The following is a 24,957-nucleotide window of genomic DNA, read 5'->3' on the forward strand; positions in this document are numbered from 1 at the left end:
TCTCTATCAATATAAATATACTTACCAAAATTAAATCAAGACCAGATAAGTAAATTAAATAGACCTATAAACAGTAAGAAAAAAAAAACGTCATTAAATTCTCTCAACCAAGAAAAAACCCAGAATCAGATGTTTTCAGCACAGAATTCTACAAGAATTTCAAGGAACAACTAATATCAATACTTCTCAAATTATTCCACAAAATAGAATCCGAAGGAACATTGCCAAACTCTTTCTATGAGGCTACATTTACCCTGATAACCAAATCACAAAAAGATACTACTAAGTATCTTTATAAATATAAATTTCAACTTATCTCAGTCATGAGCATTGGAGAAAACCAAATCCAAGAACACATCTGAATAGTCATCACTATGACCAACTAGGCTTCATCCCAGAGATGCCAGGATTGTTCAACATACAAACGTCTATCAATATAATCTATCATATAAACAAACTGAATGAAGAAAACAACATGATCATGTCATTAGAGCCTAAAAATGCCTTCAAAAATTTAACACCCCTTCATAATCAAAGTCTTGAAGAGAGAAGGTATACAAGGAACCTATCTAAAGATAATCAAAGCAATATACAGCAAACTAAAAGCCAACATCAAACTAAGTAGAGGGAAACTCAAATCACCCCACTGAAATCAGGAACAAGACAAGTTTAACCACTCTCTCCATATCTATTCTATATAGTACTTCGAGTACTAGCTAGAGCAATAATACAAAAAAGGAGATCAAGGTGTCACAATTTAGAAAAGAAGTCAAGCTCTCACTTTTTGCTGATGATATGGTAGTATATATAAGTGAATCTAAAAATTCTACTGGGGAACTCCTACAACTCATGAACACCTTCAGTCATGTACCAGGATACAAGCTTAACTCAAAAATACCAGTTTCCCTCTTTATACAGATGATAAATTTGCTATGAAAGAAATTAGAGAAATATCACCCTTCACAATAGCCACAAATAGCAAAATATCTTGGGGTAACTTTAACCATACAAGACCTATATGACAAGAACTTTAAAACTTAGAACAAGACACCAGAAAATAAACAGACTTCTTCTTCATTCTGAAGAATAATTTTCAACTGTTTCTTATAGTTCTTCTAAGAGGAAAAGTCCCTGGAAATGCATGTTTATGTGCCTGTGTAAAATCTTCCTACTTTTCCTCTTGGGTAGAGTAATACTTGTATGTTGCTTTCCCTCTTCTCACTGAGCAGGTGAATTTGAACTTGATTTTGATTTTGAGCTGGACAACTAGAGGTAGAAGAGAGACCTTGTGGACTGCTTTCAAGACATTATGGTAAAGTAGCTTGAGGCAAGCCTTGTACCTAGTGTGCTTCCACTTATGCTAATGATATGGATGTTTAATCAACTGTTAAGTGAACCAGAGTCTTACCAGTTGGCTAACATTCTCTCATAGAGAATCTATCTATAAAAATATTCATTTGTTATATCAGTTTATAGAAGCAACCAAGAGTCTGTTATTCCACTTTGTAGCTGCTAATAAGCTTTTAACTAGCAAAGCTAAGAATCTTTGTTTTCAGAATATAAGTTATTATAAGTGCATTTTACCTTTGAAGTTTAATTTACTTTTGAAGTGTTTTTAATAGGAGGTTTATTTTTGAACTTTTGTTCTTCTCTATGATGCTTTTTGTTATGTTAATGATATCTTTATAAACTTATCTATATAATATTAAATTTTATTCATTTCATTTTATTTACTTTAATGAAATTGTTGTCAAATGTTGCTTGAATCAACTTAGAATTTGGTGGGTTCCTGCAGATGTCTTGCAGAGAACTGAACTTCATGAAGGCAGAAAAATGAAAGCCTGGTGAAGATTGACTTCATTAACCTGGATCAGACTTTGGGAAGCCTAAACAAGGTAGCTAGTTGTCAGTAAATTTTAAATGCTGTACAATTTGGGGAAAGGTTTCCAGAAAACAATCAGTCCAATTTGTCTAATTCCAGGTGCACAATAAAACTTAAAGTGTGACTACATAAAGACTCTTTTTTTTTTTTTTTTTTTTTTTTTTTTTTTGCAAAGTACATGTGATCGTAAATGTGGGTTCTATAGCTAAATGAACTTGAATCTAGTGTGGTCAGTATAGAGGTAAACAGGCCATAAAGTAATCTGAAATCTACCTTAAAGATGAATAATGTTCTAAGAAGGAAAAGTCTGGAACGAACATTCTGGGGTAATTTGGGCAAGGTTTGTATAGCAAAATGTGAATGAGGACTCCCTCCACAGATAGCAAAAAGGTCACCAGTACATTAACAAAATCCACTGTCAGATTTCTTGATGGAACACAGATATGTGGCTTTTATTTCCTCCATTGTAGAGACAACGATGAGTGATTAACATTTGTATTTCTCTTAGTGTTTATCTGTGAGTATAAATTCTTCTGTGCCCCCAAGAGATATTGAACATAGAGTAGAAAGCAACTTAGCTAACATTGAAGTAAATCACATGTAACTCCTTTTAATATTATAGTGTCAAAATCTAAATTACTGTCTACTGATTCTGATATTCAAAAGTTTATATTAAAGATGAGACCAACAAAGAAGAATGAAATGCTTTCTATGTTAGTCGTAACCATTTTAAAAAATAGTTAAAATGATGTCAGATTGACTTAAAATATTGACTACATTCCCTAATTTATGAAAAAATACCAGGGTATTTTCTGAAATCATTGAGAGTCTATAATCACTGACACAAGTATTATCAATCAGTACTTCTGTAAAGTACTATCTATTGGGTTAAACATTTAGCAATAGTTAGGAACGAAGATTTAATGTACTCTTTCAGGTACACTTATATACTTCCTGAATGCAAAGAAAATGTGTCATGACTTATCTCATTTGATAATCCACATTATCATAACCTAAGCATCATCCCCCCTAAATTGCTACCAATACTAGCTTTTGACATGATAACCTAATATTGTGAGCTAAGGAGGGTGTCAAAATTTTCAAACTAAAAGAAAAAGCACTTGATTTTAATTCTTAGAACAAAGCAAAGAGAAAAATTCAATAGATACATCCTTGTGAAAATAGGTTTTTGTTTATATACTTTTTGAAAGTATATAAATATATGGAAGACTGGTAACTTAGAAAAATAATTTATTCTTTGTGATTTAGTCATTGATGAAATGATCTTTTATTTTACCTTACTTATCAAATTCCCAAATCGTTTAATGAGCTTCATAGCAGTTCTCATAGTAACTGTAGCTCTATCATACTGTGGAATAGAAAATTTGAATTCAGGAAATTTACTAGGAATGATCCTGAAATAAACATCTGTGTGATAACAAACACAACTAAATGATACACAAGGAATTTAGTTTTGATGGAGTTATTGCATTTATAGATGAGCTTTGGTTATGTTCTAGCTTTGATGTGATACAGAGATGATATTCTGGTATCTCTATATTGGCTTCTAGCTAAATACAAATAAGGTATAGCTTGGTATGGTACTAGGTATGGTAGAATTCAAATGAAAGACAAAAAATATCTGTGGAAGTAATATATTAGTTCATGACTGTCACTGAAACTCAGCACTAAAATACTACATGGCATCATTACTTTAAAATTTATCAGACCTAGAAGAACCACTGGAAGGAAGATCAAAACAGTTCTTTCTTAGGTTTGACATTTTTTTCCAAGAAATATTTCTGAAAGGTGTGTCTGCAGAATCAAAAAATTGTAGAAGTCTCAAGTCCTCAATTGGTAGGAGAGAAAAAAATTAATTTATAATAAGTCAATATTCTTTAGCATTCATAATATTGGAGAGTCTCACCATTAGGCTATTTTTCATGTGTGGGCACTATAACATCACAGTAAGCATGCATGTAAACTGACCATAGTTCTCCTTCCTAATTTTTGAACAATGAAAACTCAGAGAACAGAGCAACAATAAAACCATTTGCCCTCTACACAAAAGTTATAATAATCCAAATAGCTCACAAATTAAAAAGAAAAAAAAACAGAGTAGTTATGAATTGATATAGGTTCCTTCCTATACTGTGTGTGTTCTCTTAATGAAAGTTAAATGAATAGTGATGTCCTGAATAGATCCTGAAATTTAAAGGTTTGGTGCTATCTTTCTAATAATTTAATTGAGAATACACAGGCAGTGGAAGGGATGAGCAATTTAAAAATATATACAACAGGCTCCGAGTAATTATAAATGTCACACAAGACTAAGTATGTTCTCTTCACTCATATATTTTTTTAAGATCTAAGCACTGCATTGACTCATTGATGGCAAATGTGTAAGAATTATGTTTATATTTAGAAGCTTCATTAATTTAGAGATATATTTTTAAAAAAAAACCCTAAATGAACTTGGTAGTATGTGTTTGTCTGTGTGTCTGTGTATGTATATGTGTGTAAATGTTTGTGTATATGTAACAATAATAATTAAAGAAAAGTTCATGAAATTGAGAAAGAATAAGGGAGTATGGGTAGAATTGGAGGTATCAAAGGAGGTGGAGAAGTGATGGATTTACAATAATTACACATGGGATTTTCAAGAAAGAAAATTAAATTAAAATACTTGACAGCATTTTCAGGTAAGCAGTTTTGAACACTTTATTATTTCGATCATCATTGTTACAGTTTTGAAGGATGAGTCTTAGAAGGCATTCGTTGCTTTAATCTGGGAAAGTGTTCGCAATTATCCATATCTGGGAGCTTTGTGATTGCTTTAGCATAACAGGGAACATATTTTCTTACAAAATTCTTGGATGGTGTCATGGCTGTATTGCAAAGGGAGATGCTCTTATTATGCTCCTGCTGAGGTCCATGGCTTATGTCAGCTGACAGATAGTACTTTTCAAGATTGAGTATATGCTCAATTGCTTTTTGTACATTATCAGAGAGCCCAGTCAAGGTAATATTAGGATTATATGACCCTTTTGGAGGTAAACGTATGTCTACTTGGTATCGATCCATGATTTTTTGGATAGTTCTTCCACGGAATCCAATAATATTGCCACGAACCTGGTGGTTTAGTGGGATTTCCTTAGAAACTGTTTTTTCGATCTTTTGCAATATTCTCATTATTGCATCTCGAGCAGCTAGAGTGTTCTCTTTATAACCAGTAATAGTGATTTGGTCTTGCATTTCATGACTTCCTTTCTTTGGAAAACGAATAGTAACATCATGCTCTGTGCAAATCTGAGCAATAAGTAAACCCTTATGACCAGTGATCTTAGAGCGATATTTGGGATCTAGATTGAATATTAGCTTAAAATTTCTTAGTGTCCGATCTTCTATTTCCATTTGTAAAGCCTTTACTTGTTTTTGTAACCTCACCTTGGCTTGTTCCACATTTGCTTCAAGGCCCATAATAGATATGATATCAGCATTTCTTCCAGGTTGTAATATTTGGATATGAACTTCAAATTCTTTTACGAGCTTACGTAAGCCACTTCCTTTGTGCCCAATGATGTAAGGATGTAGGTGAAAGGGCACATGGACTTCAGCAGTAGCAGGAATTAGAGATGCAATAGCTTCAGTAGCTGCCTTGCAATTTTCCACTTGGCCTGATATAAATATGGTGTCACTTTTTCTTGCGGAATTAGGAACAAGATCTTTATGTGTCCTTCTCCATTTTTCTTTGCATTTTTCTGGCACACCTAGGTCCATATTGATGACTGGCTTGTCTATGTCTGGGAATTTGATTTGAACTTTATAATCTCTTGCAATTTGTTGAATTCGTGAACATATTGGTCCCATGATAAAAGGTTGGAACTTTTGGGGAATAACATATCGCGTTGTAACTTGGGAACCCAAAGGTTCGAAAATGTCCTGAATGTGTTTCTTTGCTGCCTCAACACAAGCTTTTGCCCCTCTTATTGTGACTTTTGTATTATGCTTTCCTGCATAAGAGAATGTAATAGTCACGCCACCATACTCCTCTGTCATTTCCCTTAAAAGCTGGCCCCTCCGCATGACAAAATAGTGGTGAAATTTGCGATTTATTAGTACGTAATCCTCCACCACACTTTCTAAGTCTTTACTTAAAACTTCTAGTCGTTTTTTTACTTCTTTAACAGCCTCTTCAGTCCCTGTAATTGTTATGGATTCTTGATCTTTGTTCTTAAGATTAGGGAAAATGACACATGTTCCAGTCTCTTCACATACTTTGGAAATATTGCCTCCATTTTTATTCATAAGAAACTGATGATATTGTGATTTGACATGGACAGTCCCAGAGTAATTCTTGGCTTGTTCTTCTTCTGCCAGTTTCAGAAGCTTTGTTTTGGTCTTTTCAACACTTTCAACAGAGCCAATGATAATGAGTTTATGTAGACCAGACTTGTTTTTTGGGAAATGCAGATGAACTTTCCCACAGTCTTCTATGACTGAATTGATAAAACATTCTTTGGGATTAGTCAGATATTTGTATAGATTAGGAGGAATGGAAATTTCCTCCTCTGCAGTATCAGCTATCTCTTGTTGAATTGAAAGAATCCAGTTACGTGCAATTTCACAGTTTTCTGGATATCCAGTAATGACAAACTCTTCTGAGTTGCAGTTTTCTGGTGGGAAACTAATCTTGGTGTTGGTTGTTTCAGAGATTTTTTTTATATTTGAACCTCCTTTTCCAATTATCCTTTTGTGAAACCTTTTTATGATTGGAATACTTACAGTATAGTTATTTCCTTTAATATCTGTCAACATGTTCTCCAAATACTGTGCACATTTTTCTGACTCATATTTTGGGCCTATCAGCTGGACAACATCACTTTTCTCTGCAGGATGTGGAAAATTTAGGATAACATCAGGGAATTTCTTGCAGATCTCACGAACCCTTTCACCTTTTTGTCCAATAAGTATGTGGTGAAATTGGTGTTTAATGATTATGTCATGGCTGTGCTCCTCTTCCAAATTATTAGCGAGTTCAAGGAGTTCTCTTTTGGCCTGTTGGACACCCTGAGATTCTCCCTCAATTCGAATAGAATGATTTCTTTCGTTTTCAGAAAACACAGAGATAGAGACTTGGTTTTTCTCTATAATTCTGTTTAGGATCTCTCCATTATTCCCTGTAAGGTACTTGTGAAACTTACTGCTACTGTTTATCTCAGTACATTGCATTCTACTAAGTAGGTCATTGACAATGATGTCAAATTTTTCTTGAGCATAATTTACATCATCTATTGGTCCTCTCAGCATAATTTTGCCTTCAGCTGTAAAGTGTACATGAACCTTTGGCACACTATTTGTTATCTCAGCTATATTCTCACCTTTCTTACCTATAATAAAGCTGTGTAACCAAGAAGGGGCACAGATGGAAGAAACAAAATAATCATCATCATTGCAATCAACTTCATTAAATATCTCCCCTGAACTCTCAGTCTCACTATGTTGTGTCATAGAATCTGATAGACTCTCAGAAAGTGATTGCTCTGGTGAATCACCAGTTGTTTCTAGGATCTCTTCCAGAAAATTTCTTTTGAGACCTATGGTACAATTGTCTTGAAAGTTCATCATCACATCCTCAGTTACAGTATTTGTTTTCTCAGTCATTTCATTTTCACAAAAATTGGTCTGATCCACTTGTGGTTGTCTTTCATTAATATCTATATCTGTCTCCTTGACACTAGCCAGTGGAAAGGGGACATGCCCCTCTGTTTCTTGAAAAATGTCACTTGATTCAGGGTATGGCTCAGCATTCAGGCAAGTAAATGTTTTCTCCATTTCTGATGGCAGAATATCATCTTTGCTACTCTTGGCAGATGTAGGTTGACTTTCATCTAAAGATTTCAACTCTGCCTGATTTGCATCAACACTATTCACACAGTTGCTCTCATTGTGTGTACTTAAGATCTGAGTATTTATTTCAGTTTCTTGTTCCAAATCTTGTGCTTTTTCTCCAATCTGATCTCTAACAAAGCAATGTTCTTTTTTGGAAATGAGACTTAAAGTTAAATCCTGTTCTTGACACCATTCAAAAATTATGTTCTCAGCTTTTATGACAGATTGTGGGTTGCCAAACACTGTTACATAGAGACCTTGGTCTTTGACAAAAGATGTTTCTAAGTTGACACCAGTGTTTTCCGTGATATATGTATAGAATTTTGATAATGTACCTTCACTAAATTGAATCAAATAATTTTCTTCCTCTAGTAGTAATTGAAAAACTTGAGTAAGTGTTGAAACTTCCTCAGCTTGAGGAATATTAGTGCTTGATGGCTCTGCAGTTTCTTCAGAATTTTCCAGATAATTTGTTTTCTCCAGGTGTACAGTGACTTTATCTTCATGTGTGGACATATCAACTACATCATCTGAACTGCTATCATGATTTCCTTTTTGAACACTATTTTGGTGTGGGCTAGAATTTATTTTGGAATTCATTGCTGGTCTTTGAGTAGATTCAATCCAGATGTATTTCAGATAAAATGTCAACAGCAAAAGCACAAATGCTTCCTGTAGCTGTCTTCTTGCATATTACTGTATGGAGAGAATGAACACTTTAAGGATGTCATTCTTTTTTTTTAATTAATTTATACACTCAAGATAATAAAGTTAAATTCATATGGCTACAAAAGTTTATTTGACAAAAAGGATAAAGTTTATCTATTAATCTATTCAATTATTATGTGAGCATAGGGAAAGATAGGAGTATAAGATTTATGAGGAAACAGCCACCAATGTTTTCAAAGCAAGGACTTCTTTATTTTAATTTACCATAAATAAATTTTTTTTCCAACTCGACAGTATTATTTTTTGACATTACCCCAAATACCACTGTTGAGCACCTGTAATTCTTTGAGAAAAACAAATCACTAGCATCTCTAAGAGGATATTACATTTTATATGATTCCTTCTCTTCTTTAAAAATTTTTTATTGAGCAATAACCTAAAAATACACACAGTTCATGTGCATGATTAAATATGTTTTGATTTTGTTTTCCAGTAAATTTAGAGCTTAGAGTTTTGTATGACTCAATTTTACAATGTTTCTATTACCCCACATAGATACCAGAAGTTCACTTTCAGAAAACTCTCATTTCCACCATCACACTCAGGCAACAAAAATTATTTTTTTTAATCATAGACTTGGCTGATATGGAAATTTTATGGAAGTAGTATAACCTGTAGACCCAATTGAACTTTAACTCCTTGTTAAGATTCATTCATGTTAAAATATAAGGCAAAACAACCCTTCTGATTACTGAACTAGTCTACTTCCATTTAAATAGGTTATAAAGACTATCCTGACTTAATTTTTTTCCTAAGACCAATTGCTCTACTAGAATTTTATATACAATAGGCTATTACTGCCTGTTATGTCAAAGTTAAGGCCCTTATTTCTCCATATAATGTTCCTTTATATAATTGATTTTAGACACATAACTTTTAATATCGCTAATACTAATATTTTCCCAAGTGAACAATCATATCCTTGAGCATGTTTATGCACAAAAACTACTCAGTATCAGCAAAATCCTTTGAAAATTCATTCAATAAATCAATAATTATATCCATACATTTTTCTGATCTTGTGCTGTTTTTGTTATATAATTTTATTTGTTAAAAATTTTCAGGAGGCTGAAGAGATTGCTCAGTACTTAAGCACATATACTGTTCTTGCAGAAGATATAGTTTTTATTTCTAGCACTAATTTCAGCAGCTCACAATTGTCTGTAACTCCAGCTCCAATGTATCTGAGTTTCTCTTTTAAAACCCTGGGGCAATGCACTTCCATGTGTATATACTTCCACACAGATATATATGTATATACATAATTAAAAATTAAATTGATATTTTTTAAAAAGAAAAAAATATGAATCAGATGTTTTCACAAAATTTCTTAATATTGGATATTTAAGACTATGAAATGTAAATAACCTGAAGCAAATATCAAGAGAATTAGAAAGAACACCAAAGTTATTCTTACAAATGCAAATACTCAATACATAAAATTTATAATACTGAATATTTCTTTGCATTCAATTGTGTACTCTCTAAAATATGGTTGCCACAAAAGATGTCATAAATATTGCTTCATTTCCCTGAGAAAAAATTAAAGGGTCAGTTTTTTTTTCTCCTATGCTTCTATAGGGAAAGGCATTTTACATCCTAAGTGACACTGGGGTAACTATCTGGTATACTGTGTAGATTTGTCATTTATTAAAGTTCAATGATGGCCAATCTATTGGCTTTGTTTAGAATATTATAGATCATATGTTTAAAATATTTTAATAATTTCTTACATATTTCCCTCAGAAATTATTTGCAAATATTTATACTCATAAATACAAAATTAATTGAATTTTAAGTAATGAATATATGTTAACATTGATCTTTTAATTTCACAAAAACATATTACTGGGAAAAACTTGTAAATAAAAAAAAATTCACGCAACTAGGTTAATATAGCCACTCAAATAAGCTCCTGCCAAGATTTAAAGTTTATACATATCAATCCACTTCTATACAGTTAGAAGAGCCGTTTTGAAGTCATGGAGTTTTGTTTTTCATTTTATACTTTCACTGAAAATTTCATTTTTATGTTTTGATCAATCCTCCAAAAAGTCCTTTTTAAAAACTATGACAAAGTTAAAAATAAAAACATTTAGCTTTATCACCATTTCATCCTTCCTTATCACCTAATATTATCATCTTTGGTTCTCCTTTCCAGTTGTTAAAGTATTGCCATACATATTTGGTCACCTATATGTATGTACACATTATAGGCTAAGCTCATCATATGTGGGAGAATATGCACTTATGAGATTTGAGATTGGTTGAGCTTGTTAATATTACATTCTCTAAATCCATACATCTTCCTTCAAATGTTGTGAAAAGAAAACTCCAAATGCTTTATATTCCTTACCAGAGATTACGTTTCTAGATGATGATAATTTCTCTGCTTTTAAATAACTAATTGTGCTTGCACTTTTTATATCCAAATAGTTATCCAGTGTACATAGATACACATTTAAATACTATGTCTTAAATCTTCAATTGACAATCATCAGATCTTTTTTAACATTCTTCATTGTGAAAAGCAGCATTGAAAAAGTGATATACTGATAAATTTCTTAAAGGCTTCACATGTTCTGGCCTACCTTTTCTTCTAGTCCAGTTTATAGGTTTCTGCTTGATGATAAATCTCTGAGAGCACAGACTTAGCTCACAGGGCTCCAAAATAGTTAGAGATGAAAACTTCATGGAACTGGTGACTGGCCTCAAATGTGAATGGTAAAGCTGAAAAACATATATGAATATTCCAATTAGTTGAAATATACAATGACATAGTATTTAAAATGCATTGGTATCTTTATACCAATGTCATGAATATAAATAAATACTATAGGCAGATTATTTTTTATATGGGAGTCCCTTGTATTGGTTAATGAATAAAGAAATGGCCTTGGACTGATAGAGCAGAACTTAAGTAGGTAGAGAAGACAGAACTGAATTATGGCTGAAAGAAATTAGAATGAGAGAGACATCATGAATCCACCAGAGACAGATGCTGGGAATTTTACCTGGTAAGCCACTGCCACATGGCAATACACAGATTAATAGAAATGGGTTAAATTAAGATGTAAGAATTAGCCAATAAGTCCCTAGAGCTAATTGGCCAAGCAGTGATTTAATTAATACATTTTCTGTGTGGTTATTTCAGGGCTAAGCTAGACGGGTGGCCGGGACAAACAAGTGGGTCCTCTTACAACATATTCTAAACTGGCAGATTGGAAAGTCAGTTAGCCTGAGACCCTACCTTCTATAATCCTGATAGACATGCTTTTACGGAGGAAGGTATTATAATTATTTCTTCATAAAATTTTAACTGTACTGCAAAAGGAAGGAGAATTCAGAACAATTTCCAGTCTTTAAAAATCAAATTATCAGGTGAAATAAACAGTAGGACTTTATTGAGGGATATTAGAGAAATGCATTTGCTCCTGATGAAACATGGCTACTTTATATTTTTTGGAATATTTCTCAGATCTCTTTTGTTTGTCCTTTTGTGAAAGCCAAAGTTGCATTTTAAGTTTTAATTACTATGCTTAAGAGATCCATGAAACAAAAATGTCTCTGATCTGCAAGCTTCTTGCTCAAGGACAAATAGTTACTGAAATGCTGGAGACTATTGTTTATGGGAAATAACAAGCCAACCCCCCCCCCCTTAAACTTGTTTGCTTGATCCATCTACACAGGATATGTTTGATCACATGTGGGCAGGAGTTTCATAGGCAGGTAATACATCAGGGTCTATGCTTGCCCCAATTGAATGTAGGCTGAAGGTACGTTGGGATGTATACTTGCCCCTGATTGGACCTGATTGGAAATATTTAAGGTGATGTAAACAGTGATTCAGGATCATTTTCTGGAAATGCACAGGCAGACTTGTTCAGTTTCCATACACGTAGCCAGTATTTAATGAAAGCTTGCTTCGAATTTGACTTAAAATTGTGTTAGTGGTCTTATTCTTGAACAATGAAATTAGCTCATTTACCTGATTTGGTAAAAGCAATGTAAATTGGCATTCTAAACTGCCTAAAAGAATATGAAAATATTTAAAAGAACCATTCTATAAGGAAAAAAGATATATTTGTGTCCTCTCAAAAGTTAATCAGAATACTACTGCTAATCATCTGGATAAGAAAATAATCCTCAAGGAAGTTTTTTGTTTCAAAACTAAGAAGCAATGAATCTACCAAATTACATTGGTTGGCACAGTGATCACTCTACCCACTTTTGCCTGCTTATTTCATGAAACAGTTTTTTTCACAATGTTTCCTTTTGTCATTGATCACATTCTATATCACAGTTTATTTGGAAATAAACTCAAGCTTTATATATGAAGACAGTATCTTCTATATTCTGTCTACATTCCTCTACATTATGTTGTGTAGGTCTCCTCTAAATTAATTCAGTGGAGCACCCAAGCTCCAAGGAGCTGGGACAAGACCACAATCATATCTCAATAATGAGTAAATATTTGAAAACTTCTTATTTATATAGTGTTTTAGAGTAAGGTTAAGGCCTTTTTCCCAATAAAGCCCAGAATATGTGATAAATTGAGACACTAATACTAATATCAATTTATATACTAATATAAATGATTTATCAGGCAATGTTACAAAAATATAAAGGATCACTGTTGATAGCTAAAAATGATTTTCTATAGTTATTTTCAGAATCTGTTAAATTCTGTTAGAATCTGTTAAGAAATTCTAGTAACATATAAATGTCTAAGCAAAAATTGATTCATAACATTAGCAGAATTCCTATTTAGAAGTAATTTAAATACTTTAATGAAAGATTTCCTTTCAAATTTGCAACATATTAAAACCGACTAGTTCTGTCTGATATTTAATATCTGAAGAGATAGAAGGTCATTTTTATACAACTTTACATATATTTATGTATATGAGTATGTTATGTATGTTGATGACTATGGGTTCCAGAAAAGGACTGTCCAATACTCTGTAACTGTGCTTATAGATGGTAGTGAGTCATCTGACACAGATGCTTGGAACTGAATTCTGATTCTCTACAAAACAGCAAGTGTCTTTAACTGCGCATCCATCTCTCCAACTTCATTCTGTTTTTTAAATGCTATGGTTTGATAATTAGAACAAAGGTTATACATACATAAATTTTGTCAGAAATATTTTAAAACCTTAAAGTCTGACAATAAAATTTGACTTGATCATGTGAAGAGCTCAAATGTACCATTTAAAAATCTATTAAATTTGAATACTACTTATATATAAATGACTATAACCTAAATTTTTAATTTAAAATTTAAAGACATGCATCTTTTTGATGAGATATAAAATCATCATCTTGCATGTATGTTAGTGTCTTTTCTCTGCATGTTTTTGTAGTAAATGATAAATGGATTTATGAGACAGATTCAAGATACCACTGTTGTTCTACATATAATGACTAAAATGCTATTTAGATTAATATTGTAATCCTCTTTGCACTTTGTAGTGAAATAAAAGAATAGAAAATAGAGAGAAGATGACATTGCAGAGAATAACATATGAAAGAAAGTGATATCAACAGAAGATTGAAAACCTTCCAATATTTTGACTGCCTGTAAAATAAAAAAATCCTAAATAGTAGTGTAAAAAACTGAAAAAATAGAAAAAAATCATAGGATGTCTCTCTCTCTCATTCTCTCTCTCTCTCTCTCTCTCTCTCTCTCTCTCTCTCTCTCTCTCTCTCTCTTCCTTTAGTTTTGTCCAACTCTGAAACAATTCCTGGTTTTTCTGTTTCTCTTTCTTAATAACCTATCTTATTTTCTGTAACTACTTACTTATTTGTATACAATTAATTCTTAAGAAACACAAGGCAGGGAAACTTTAACAGGTACACTCAGAAACTATAATTTATGCCTATAAAATTTGACAGAGCCAGCAAGGAGAAAAACATGAAATGCCTGTGAAGTCTACTTTTGTATTTAAGAAGAAAAGCTAATGCACTACAGTTCCTTCTTTTGTCTTAGAAATCATGAACAGTTTTGTTCATACCATAAGAGAACAAACTACATCGTTAGACATTTCTCTATTCTTTCCACAGGTATACTACCCTCATTTTGAGGGCCAAGTATGTGTCTGGACACTCACTCCCTGATCTGCTTTTTTTCAATAATTGTAGCTGAAATTATGTCAGGACAAGGAGCAGTATTTGCCTCTGCAGAGTTTGCTAACACAAGACTTAAGGCTGGGATCCAGTTGCTGCTACTTTTTGATGTTTATGCTAGTGAGATATATGTTACAAAATAAGATTTATGTCCTGAGGGTGAATTGATCTAAATTTTCATGGGACTGCTTCCAACACAGGTATCAAAGTGTACACTATTCTACCTAAGGTAAGTACCAGAAACAATACAGCAAGTCAAGCCCATGTCTGTTTTACAAAGACTTCAAATAATGGAAGGAGATACACAGACTTGTCTCTAATGACTCATCTTGATTTATCAGCAACTTACAGAGCTTTTCTTTAGCTTATGAGTTTATATAATACTTCATTGTATCCCTAACTGGGATAGGGTAACAGAAAATTTTGGATGAAACAAAAAACATGTAGATGAGCTATTTAAATCCTTATGCCTGTCTTCACAGTGAACAGAACCTGCAAGATCACAAACTCATTAATTGTAAATAAAACAACCAAGTATAGAACCATAATCATGGTTCTTTATACCCAGAAGGAGAAGCTCTTTTAGACTATCTTTTTAATATCCAGTTAGTCCTGGACATACATAGACATATATACATAGACAGCTTCAGAAACTACATATAAGTTATTAAATTCCTCAGATTCAGCTATTAAACACCAAGAAATGACAAACCAGAACTAAAGAAAGGAAATAAAAATGCCCAAATGATTATGTTCACTTGAATTGGTTGTTGGCTAGGCCTATCCATCAAATACTCAGAGATCAAAAGGAAAAGTTCAGGTGCTCTTCAAATACAAGGAGTCAAGTTGGTGGACAAGCACCATACACCCTCATTCTCTGGACCATATCCCCTGAGACAGGACACTGAAACCATTAACTGTGCCTTTTCATAGAAAAGAGGGACCAGCCCTTATATCATAGCAATATGAAAGGAATAATATTGCTCAGGAAGGAAACTGACTCCATATCCTGGTATCCTCATCTTTACCGAAGGCTTTGCGTTACCTTAGGTGTAGTAGGTATTAAAAATAAGCTAACTGATACTTAGACACTTATTTAGTCTTTATCTCTTTCTCTGGAAAGAGAAGGCAGCTGATCTCACCAACTCCTTCCATTCAAGGCTTTGTCCTAAAATGTAATAGCTACACCACCAGCAAGGTTCTCAATTACTATAAAAAATGACTCACACTAAAGCCACACATGCATGTTTGAACTATACCCCAAATAGAGAAATGATAAATGGATGGTGTGGAACAATTCTATATTCTGTCAGTTATATTTTATATAAATGCTATATTGCTGATAGCCAGGCAGGAAGCATATGTAGGAAAATCAGACAGGAAGTAGAGGTGGGGCAATGAGAACAGGAGCATTCTGGGAAGAAGGAAGCTCTTTTTGCAGTCCTGCCCAGATCACAGAAGAAGCAGAATGTGACCTGCCCCGCTGAAAGGGGTACTGAAACATATGGAGACCCTATAGCTTCACCCATACCAGATTAAACAACAGGTGAGTGGCAAGTCTCACAGACATACTGCCCTAAACTCTAGGACCTAAGCTCCAAAGCACATCAAGTGCTCTTCCCTCTCCCATTTCAGCCCCAGCAGGCAGATGGGGCCCTACTTCAAGTTCTCATGGAAATACACTACTCTCCTGCAGTCCTCAGCAGCCTGCCAGCAGGAAAAATACCTACAATCAGGCTACAATACCACTGCCTCCACTCTCTTTATTCTGATCAACCACAACCTGATCAGCTATTGAATCCCACCTACCCCAATATCTTGCTCATGGAAAGTTTTACCCAACAAAATCAGCAGACCATATAGGCAAAAGAACCACCTATACCAGATGGAAGTATAGGCATAAAAACGGACACAGGTAACATGCATACCAGTTGGAAGAATAGACTCCATAGCCACAGGCACAATTCACATAAGTAGAAAGAACAGACTCTGAAGCCATATATATAAAGTCTACATCACTCAGAAGAAGTGGAAAATACCCTGAAATTTGACACCAAAATCCCTACATTCCTCATCTGAGACAACACTAATTCACTTGACAGCAAGACAATCATCAGAACCATTGACCATTCTGGTCAAAAGGTAATAAAAGAAATTGATAATAAAAGAGCAAAAGACCCGTTCAACAAAGGCATCACAAGAACCAAAACTTGTAACTGTAATTATCCCAAATATAGATGGATAAAGGCCAGTGTAAGAATACATTCAACAACATAAAGGACAAAATGGTAACAGCAGAATTCAGTTGTCCTACAACAGCAAGATCTGCATAACCAAACACTTATTATAAAGCAGAAAAATACAGCCTTAAAAATAACTTTGTGAAAATGATAGAGGTCCTGAAATGAAAAAGTCCTTTAATGAAAGGTAGAAAGAAACAAACAAAAAATTGGAAGAAATCAATAAATCCATTAAGGAAAGCAAAGAAAGCCAAGGAAAAAGTGCAAACAGATGAAGGAAACAATTCTGGACTTGAAAATTGAAATAGAGGCAATAAAGAAAACATAAACTGAGGGAATTTTAGAAATGAAAAATCTTTGTATATAAATAGGAAAAGGAGATGCAGGCATCATCAACAGAATACAAGAGATGGAAGAGAGAATCTCAGAGATTGAGGATACATATAAGGAAATAGATTTATCAGTAAAAAAAAGTTAAATCCAAAAAATTCTAAACTAAAAGCTTACAGGACATCTGAAACATAATGAAAATGCAAAATCTAAGAATAAGAGGGATATAAGGAGAAGAAATATAGCTTAAAGCCACAACAAATATATACAACAAGATGATAGTAGAAAACTTTGCCAGCCTAAAGAAGGACATGCTTATATAGGTGCAAGAAGCTTATAGAACATCAAAATAAACTGGGCCAAAAAGATCTCACACCATAAAATAATCAAAATATTGAACATACAGAATAAATAAAGAATAACAAGAGCTGCAAAGGAAAAAGGACAAGTAACATATAAAGGCTGGCCTATCAGAATAGTACCTGAGTTCTAAATGGAGACTCTGAAAATCAGAAGTTTCTGGACAGACAATTTACAGACATTAAAAGATCATTGGTGCCGTCCCAGACTATTATACACACCAAAACTTTTAATCATTGTAGTTGAAGAAAACAAGACACTTCATGAAAAACTCATATTTAAACAATTCCGATCCATAAGCGCAGCACTACATAAAGAGCTAGAAAAAAACCTGCAACCCAAGAAAAGTAGCTGGATCCATGAAAGCATAGATGATAAATAATCTCACACCAGCAAAATTCAAAGATGGAAACACACACACACACACACACACACACACACACAATACCATCGTCACAAACAGAACCAAAAAAAGCAAGTATTAACAATCACTGCTCATTAATATCCTGAAATATCAGTATACTCAATTTAGCTAAAAATATAAATAAGCCAACAGAATGTATACAAATACAAGATCCATTCTTTTGCATCATAAAAAAACCACACCAACTTCCAAGACAGAGATTGCCTCCAAGTAAAGGGTTGAGAAAAGATTTTTTTCAATCAAATATACATAAGAAGTAAGCTGGTATAGCTATCCTAATATCTAACAAAATAGGCTTCAAACTACAATTAATCAAAAGATATAGAGAAGAATATTTGATATTGATCATAGGAAAAGTCCATCAAGATGAAGTCTCAATTCTGAACATTAATTCCTTAAATACAAGGCTAATGACACTTGTAAATGAAACATTACTAAACCTTAAATCACACATATATATTTACTATAGCACTCAAATTACTAACTAGAGCAATAATAACTAAAGGAAATCAAGGGGATATAAATTGAAAAGGATAATGTCAAACTTTTGCTATTTGCAGATGATATAAGAGTTTTTATAAGTGACCCAAAAAATTCTACCAGGGAACTCCTAAATCTGATAAACACCATTAGTAATGTGGCTATATAGAAGATTAGCTAAAAAGGAAATAGTAGTGTTCCTATATACAAACAATAAATGAGCTGAGAGAGAATTCAGAGAAACATCACCCTTTACAATAAGCACAAATAATATATATTATTTCAGGGTAACTGTAAACAAACAAGTGAAATGCCAGTAGGACTAAAACTTTAAGTCTTTAAAGAAAGAAATTGAAGAAGATAGCAGAAAATGGAAAGATCTTCCATGCCCATGGATATGTAGGGTTTACATAGTAAAAATTGCAATTTTACAAAAGCAATCTACAGATTCAATGTAATATCCATCAAAATTTCAATACAATTCTACCAGACCTTAAAAGAATAATACTCAACTTCATAAGGAAAAAATAAAAACCTGGGATAGATAAAACATTCCCATGCAATAATGGAAATTACTGAGGTCTTACCATCCTTAATTATAGAGATATAACAATAAAAACAGCTTGGTTTTTGCATAAAAATAGAAACGTGGATCAATGGAATCAAAGATACTGACATAAATCTACATGCCTATGAATGAATACCTGATTTTTGACAAAAAATTCAAAATTATACAACAGGGAAAAAGAATCTTCAAAAGATGGTGCTGGTATAACTGGATATCGGCATGAAGAAGAGTACGAATAGATCCATATTTATCAAACTGAACAAAACTCAAGTATAATTGGATCAAAGACCTCAACATAAATTCATTTACACTGAACTTGATAGAAGAGAAACTAGAAAATAGGTTTGAAAGCATTGGCACAGGTGACTACTTACTGAGTAACACACCAGGAGCACAGACACTGAGATCAAAAATTAATAAAAAGCATCTAATGAAATTAGAAAGCCTCTGAAAGGCAATGGACACTGTCAATAAGACAAAATGACAGCCAACAGAGTGGGAAAATATCTTCTCTAAGCCACATCAAACAGAGGGTTTTATCTCCAAAGTATATAAAGAATGCAAGAAACTAGACAACAAACTAGGTAGTGGTGGCACAGGTCTTTCATGCCAGCACTCTGGAGACAGAGACTAGTGGATCTCTGTGAGTTTGAGGCCAACCTGGTCTACAGAGCCAGTTCCAGGTCAGACTCCAAAGCTACAGAGAAACTCTGTCTCAGAAAATCAAAATGAGAAACTAGACATAAAAATACCAAATAATCCAACTGAAACTAAGGTAGAGATCTAAACAGAGAATTATCAACAAAAGAATCTAAAACAGCTGAAATACACTTAAAGAATTGTTCAACATCCTTATTCACCAATGAAATACAAATCAAAATGACTCTGAGATACCATATTCCACCTTGCAGAATGGCTATAATCAAACACATGGAGGACAACTTATTTTGTAGAGGAGGTAGAGTAAGGAGAACACTCCTCCAATGCTGGTGAGAATTCAAACCGGGACATTTTCTTTGTTATTTAATATGACATTTCCTCAGTAAATTGGGAATCAAATTACCTCAAGACCCAGCTATTCCAATCTAGGACATATACCCAAAGGATACTCAAGCATACCACAAGGACAGTTGCTCAACTATATTTGTGACAGCATCATTCATAATAATGAACGTGGAAACAACTCCAATGATCCTCATCCAAAGAATGGATAAAGAAAATTAAATTCATTTACACAAAATATTATTGCTCAGCTGTAAAAAGCAATGATGTCGCCATGGAATTGGTGGCACATGCCTTTAATCCCAATACTCTGGAGGCAGAGCAATTTCCAGGTCAGGTTCAAAGGAACAGCGAAACCCCGTCTCAACAAACAAACAATCAAACAAAAACTAAAAACAAAACAAAACAATGACCCAATGAAATTTGTCCAAGAATGGATGGAACTAAAAAGAAATCATTTTGAGTGAGATAACCAACAATCAGAAAGACAAACATGGTATGTACTCACTCATAAGTGGATATTAAGAGTAAAGTATAGGATAATGAACCTACAATCCAAAATCTCAGAAGGCTAGATAACAAACTGGGCCCAAAGAAGGATATACATGCATTTCTCTGAGAAGGAAAAATACAAGAGATCTGGGTAAACTAGGGGAGATAGTGTGGAAGATTGGAAAATGGGTACTTGGGAAAAAAGTTTGGGTGGGCTGGATGTGGGTTTCAAGTTCGGAGTGGAAAAGGAGAGAAACAAAAAAGATGTCTTGATGGGGAGGTTCCATTTTGAGTTTATGGATTAACCTGATATCTAGGAAACCCCAAGAAAACCACAAGGGTAACCCCATCGAGGGCATTAGTGGAGAGGGGGTCTGAAGTTACCGTCTACTGTAATCTGATTGCTTTCCATCTAATTTTCATAAAAAAGACATCCAGTAACTGAAGGAAGCAGTTGCAGAGATTCATAGCCAAGCATTGAGTCAAGCTCAGGGATCCTCTGGAAAAAAATGAAGAAAGGATTGTAAAGAGCCAGGGGGTTCGGGGTCATGATGGGGGAACACACAGAGATAGATGACCAGAGCTCATGGGAGATCACGGACTCTGAATAAACAGGGATCCTGCGTGGGACAGAACTAGGCCTTTAGCATGTGTGTGACAGTTATGTAGCTTGGTGTGTATGTAAGGCTCTTAGCAGTGAGATCAGAACCTGTCCATGGGGTTTTACTTTCTTTTAGGAATTCGTGTTGCCTCACCCAGTCTTGATACTCAAGCAGAAACTTGGTCCTGCCTCAACGTGATGTGCCATGCTTTGTTCAAGTCCATGGGGAGAATTGTCCCTTTCTGAATGGAGACGAAGGAGGGGTGGATGGGAAGGAAAGTAGAAGGGAGGTGTGGGGGAGACCTGGGGGAGACTATGGAGGGGAAACTGTTTGAAATGCAAAATAAATGAAAAAATAAAATAAAATAAAATAAACTGAAAAAAGGAAGAATTAACTTTATGACTATATTAAATAAGTAGAATTGGTTTAAAGTAAGCAATATTACTGAGAATTTTTTACAATAAAATAATAGAACCAAAGTTTAAATGAACTGGTGTGTTTGAACATGACTTCAGTTACATCACTGTGTATATAGAGGAAATAGGATTAAGAATTCTAATTCATCCTCAGTTTTGTAACAAATTCACAATTAGCCTGTGTTATGCAAGAATTATCTAAAAATGGTAAAGCAACAAAAAAAAGATGTAAATAGAGTACTATCATTCAAAATTCTGGGATAAGAAAAATTAAGATACTAGTATCTTGCAAAATATTCTGCTACAATAGTTGAAAGTCAAAGATAAATCAGAAATACACTAGATTACAGAAAATTTTACAACAATAGCTCTAAAGTGCAATATTCAGACTGCTCTAAAATAGTTTTGAAATTCTAAGTATATGGAGGTTGAAAGGACAACTGACCTCTCTGTTTAAACAATTAGCAAAGTAGTCACACTGCTAGAATTGAGCTAGGATAAGTCAGGGAATGAATATAATATTAATGAATATAAAATTTTGATGACTAAAAACAGGAAGGGCAAATAAATAATATGGTATGTATATTTTCAAATTTTAGAAAAAAGTAAAATGTTGAAAGTAATGGTATCAAAATTAGAGTTAATGAAGCAATATATTGAAAAACAGTTCATTGTACCTAATTTAAAGTTACAATAGTTATTTATAAATAAAGAAGATTGTTCAGCACATATGATTTTTTAGTAGAACATTAGTAGAAACAAACAACCTTAGAATAATTTGAGTATGTTCAATAGCCAATGGAAAAAAGCTAGTCTTTAAAAGTTTTGAAATTTAAAAAAGAAGGAAAAAATCAAATGGCACATGGCAATGAAAGGTGGCAATGAAACACTTTTTTAAAAAGAGATGAAGATTCTGACTTCATGGGTATAAAGAAAACCAAGATAGTCACATGATTATAAGCTAAGATATTACACTAAAACACAAAGTACATTCTCATAAATGAGCAAAATTTATTGTTACAATTAAATAATACTTCAGATAGAAAAATAATAAAAGAGTATACTTGAGAGACTATTGAAAATTGGCCATTGAAATTACCATAAATATATGAGATATTTTTAGGAAGCAATAATTAAACAATGGTCAACTACATAATTGATTAATTGTATGAGAAAGATTCCCAACTCAAATGTAATCTAATGGAATACTCAAAAGTCAATGAAAAGTTACATAGAAATCCAAAGAAAAGCAACTTGATACCTGGAAAGGGTCAACTGCCAGACTGGGCAAAGCTGGAGCTTTCTGAATCTAGATGAAGGTTCCCATGACAACTGGATTGTGAGGGACATTCTTACCTCACAATACAATAGCCAACAAAGATGGCTACTATTCTCCAGTGTCGGGGGACTCTAGTAAATGGCATCAATATCAATATTGATATAACTTGAGGGTTAAAAGCAAATTTTTAAAAATTGTATTTATTTATTAGCCGACAAGTATATTGTTTTAAATCCACTTTAGAATAGTTTAGAAAAGCAAGGTAGATAAGAAACACATATCAAAGTCTACTTAAAATTTTACCTCATGAAGACCAGCTTTGATGAAACTCATGTTCCTGTGTAGTAGTGTGATAATAAGAATTATTAAGCAAAAAGAAAAGAGATATAAGAGAAATAAGAGACAGAAACACAAAACAGAATCAGAAGGGACATCCAGTGAATACTGAATCCACCTCATTTCTTTTCCACACATAAACTTCACTCCAAAAGGGGAGGGGTGAATGCAACAGACTTCATTAGCATGATATAAGAAATAAATTTGAATTCTCCAACCTTTCATCCAGGTGTAATGGATCCAGTTCAATGTGAAAAATAGTTATTAACCACACTCTAGGTCTCTTGTTTGTAGCCACACCTGCTGTAAATAACTTTGAGAGAGCAAAAATAAACTCAAGATTTCTGAACTCCAGTCTAGGTAGAACAGAGTCCCCAACATATAAAAATACAGTTAATATAAATACAGAAATATAGAAATTCTAAGTTCCATGATCTTTTTGTCACTGCATAATGAATAATAATAAAATAAGACAAGAAGATAATTAATTTCCTTGGTCAACATGACTAGATTTGAGATACATCACACCGTGGAGATAAACTTCTGGATGTAATTTCCATAGAGGTTTAATTGAGGTGAAAAGACCTATTGTGAATGCTAGTAACAGCATCCTATGGGTTGGAGTTGCAGGCTTTTTTTTTCATTTATTTATTTATAAAAATTTCCACTTCCTCCCCTCCTCCCAGTACCCTCCCGCTCCCCCCATTCCCTGTCATCCTCGCTCTCCAGTCCTAAGAGCAGTCAGGGTTTCCTGCCCTGTGGAAAGTTCAAGTTCCTCCACCCTCCTTCCAGGTCTAGGAAGGTGAGCATCCAAACAGACTAGGATCCCAAAAAACAAGTACATGCAGATGAAACAAGTGGCAGTGCCATTATCAATGGCTTCTCAGTCAGCCCCTATGTTAGCCATATTGAGAGAATGCGGTTTGATCATTCAGTCCCAGTCCTGCTGCCCTTGGTGAGCTCTCATTAGATCAGTCCCCTTGTATCAGTGGGTGAACGCACCCCTCGCAGTCCTGACTTCCTTGTTCATGTTCTCCCTTCTTCTGCTTCTCATTTGGACCTAAGGAGCTAAGTCCAGTGCTCCAATGTGGGTCTCTGTCTTTATCTCCATCCATCGCCAAATGAAGATTCTACGGTGATATGCAAAATAATCATCAGTATGGTTATGGGTCAAGGCCAGTTCAGGCACCCTCTCCTCTGCTGCCCAGGGAACAATCTGGGGACCTCTCCTTGTACCAGGGAACTCCCCTAGAATCAAGTCTCTTGCAAACCCTAAAATGGCTCCCTTAGTTGAGATATATACTTCCCTGCTCCCATAGCCATCTTTCCTCCCTCCCCCCCATCCCATTCACCCAAGCTATCCCAAATCCTTCCCTTCTCCCTTCTCTCTAACCATCTCCCCTTACATTCACCCCACAGCCCCGTGAACCCAAGTTTGCCTGACAATCTTGTCTACTTCCAATCTCCAGGAGGATAAGTACATGATTTTCTTCAGGTTCACCTTCTTATTTAGCTTCTCTAGGATCTCAAATAATGGCTCGAAGACCTTTAATTATGGCTAGAATCCACTTATGAGTGAATACATACCATATTCCTCTTTTTGGGTCTGGCTTACCTCACTCAGTAAAGCGTTTTCTATGTCCATCCATTTGCATGTAAAATTCAAGATGTCATTGTTTTTTACCGCTGAGTAAAACTCTAATGTATATATGTTCCACAGCTTCTTTAACCATTCGTCTATTGAGGGGCACCTAGGTCGTTTCTAGGTTCTGGCTATTACAAATAGTGCTGCTATG

General features: G+C 34.0%; 1 pseudogene across 1 annotated transcript; it reads right to left on the reverse strand.

Annotated features, from left to right (window-relative positions):
* Nucleotides 1-4,594: 4,594 nt before the first annotated feature.
* LOC125389405 (vigilin pseudogene) lies at nucleotides 4,595-22,860 on the reverse strand (annotated as a pseudogene). Its single transcript, XR_015000213.2, has 3 exons — nucleotides 22,808-22,860; nucleotides 11,095-11,233; nucleotides 4,595-8,470 (listed from the first exon to the last, which is right to left on the reverse strand). The product of XR_015000213.2 is annotated as a vigilin pseudogene (transcript).
* Nucleotides 22,861-24,957: the final 2,097 nt, after the last annotated feature.

The sequence above is a fragment of the Myodes glareolus genome, chromosome X (assembly GCF_982192425.1).
Source record: "Myodes glareolus chromosome X, mMyoGla1.1, whole genome shotgun sequence".
In the NCBI taxonomy this organism is placed as follows: domain Eukaryota; kingdom Metazoa; phylum Chordata; class Mammalia; order Rodentia; family Cricetidae; genus Myodes; species Myodes glareolus.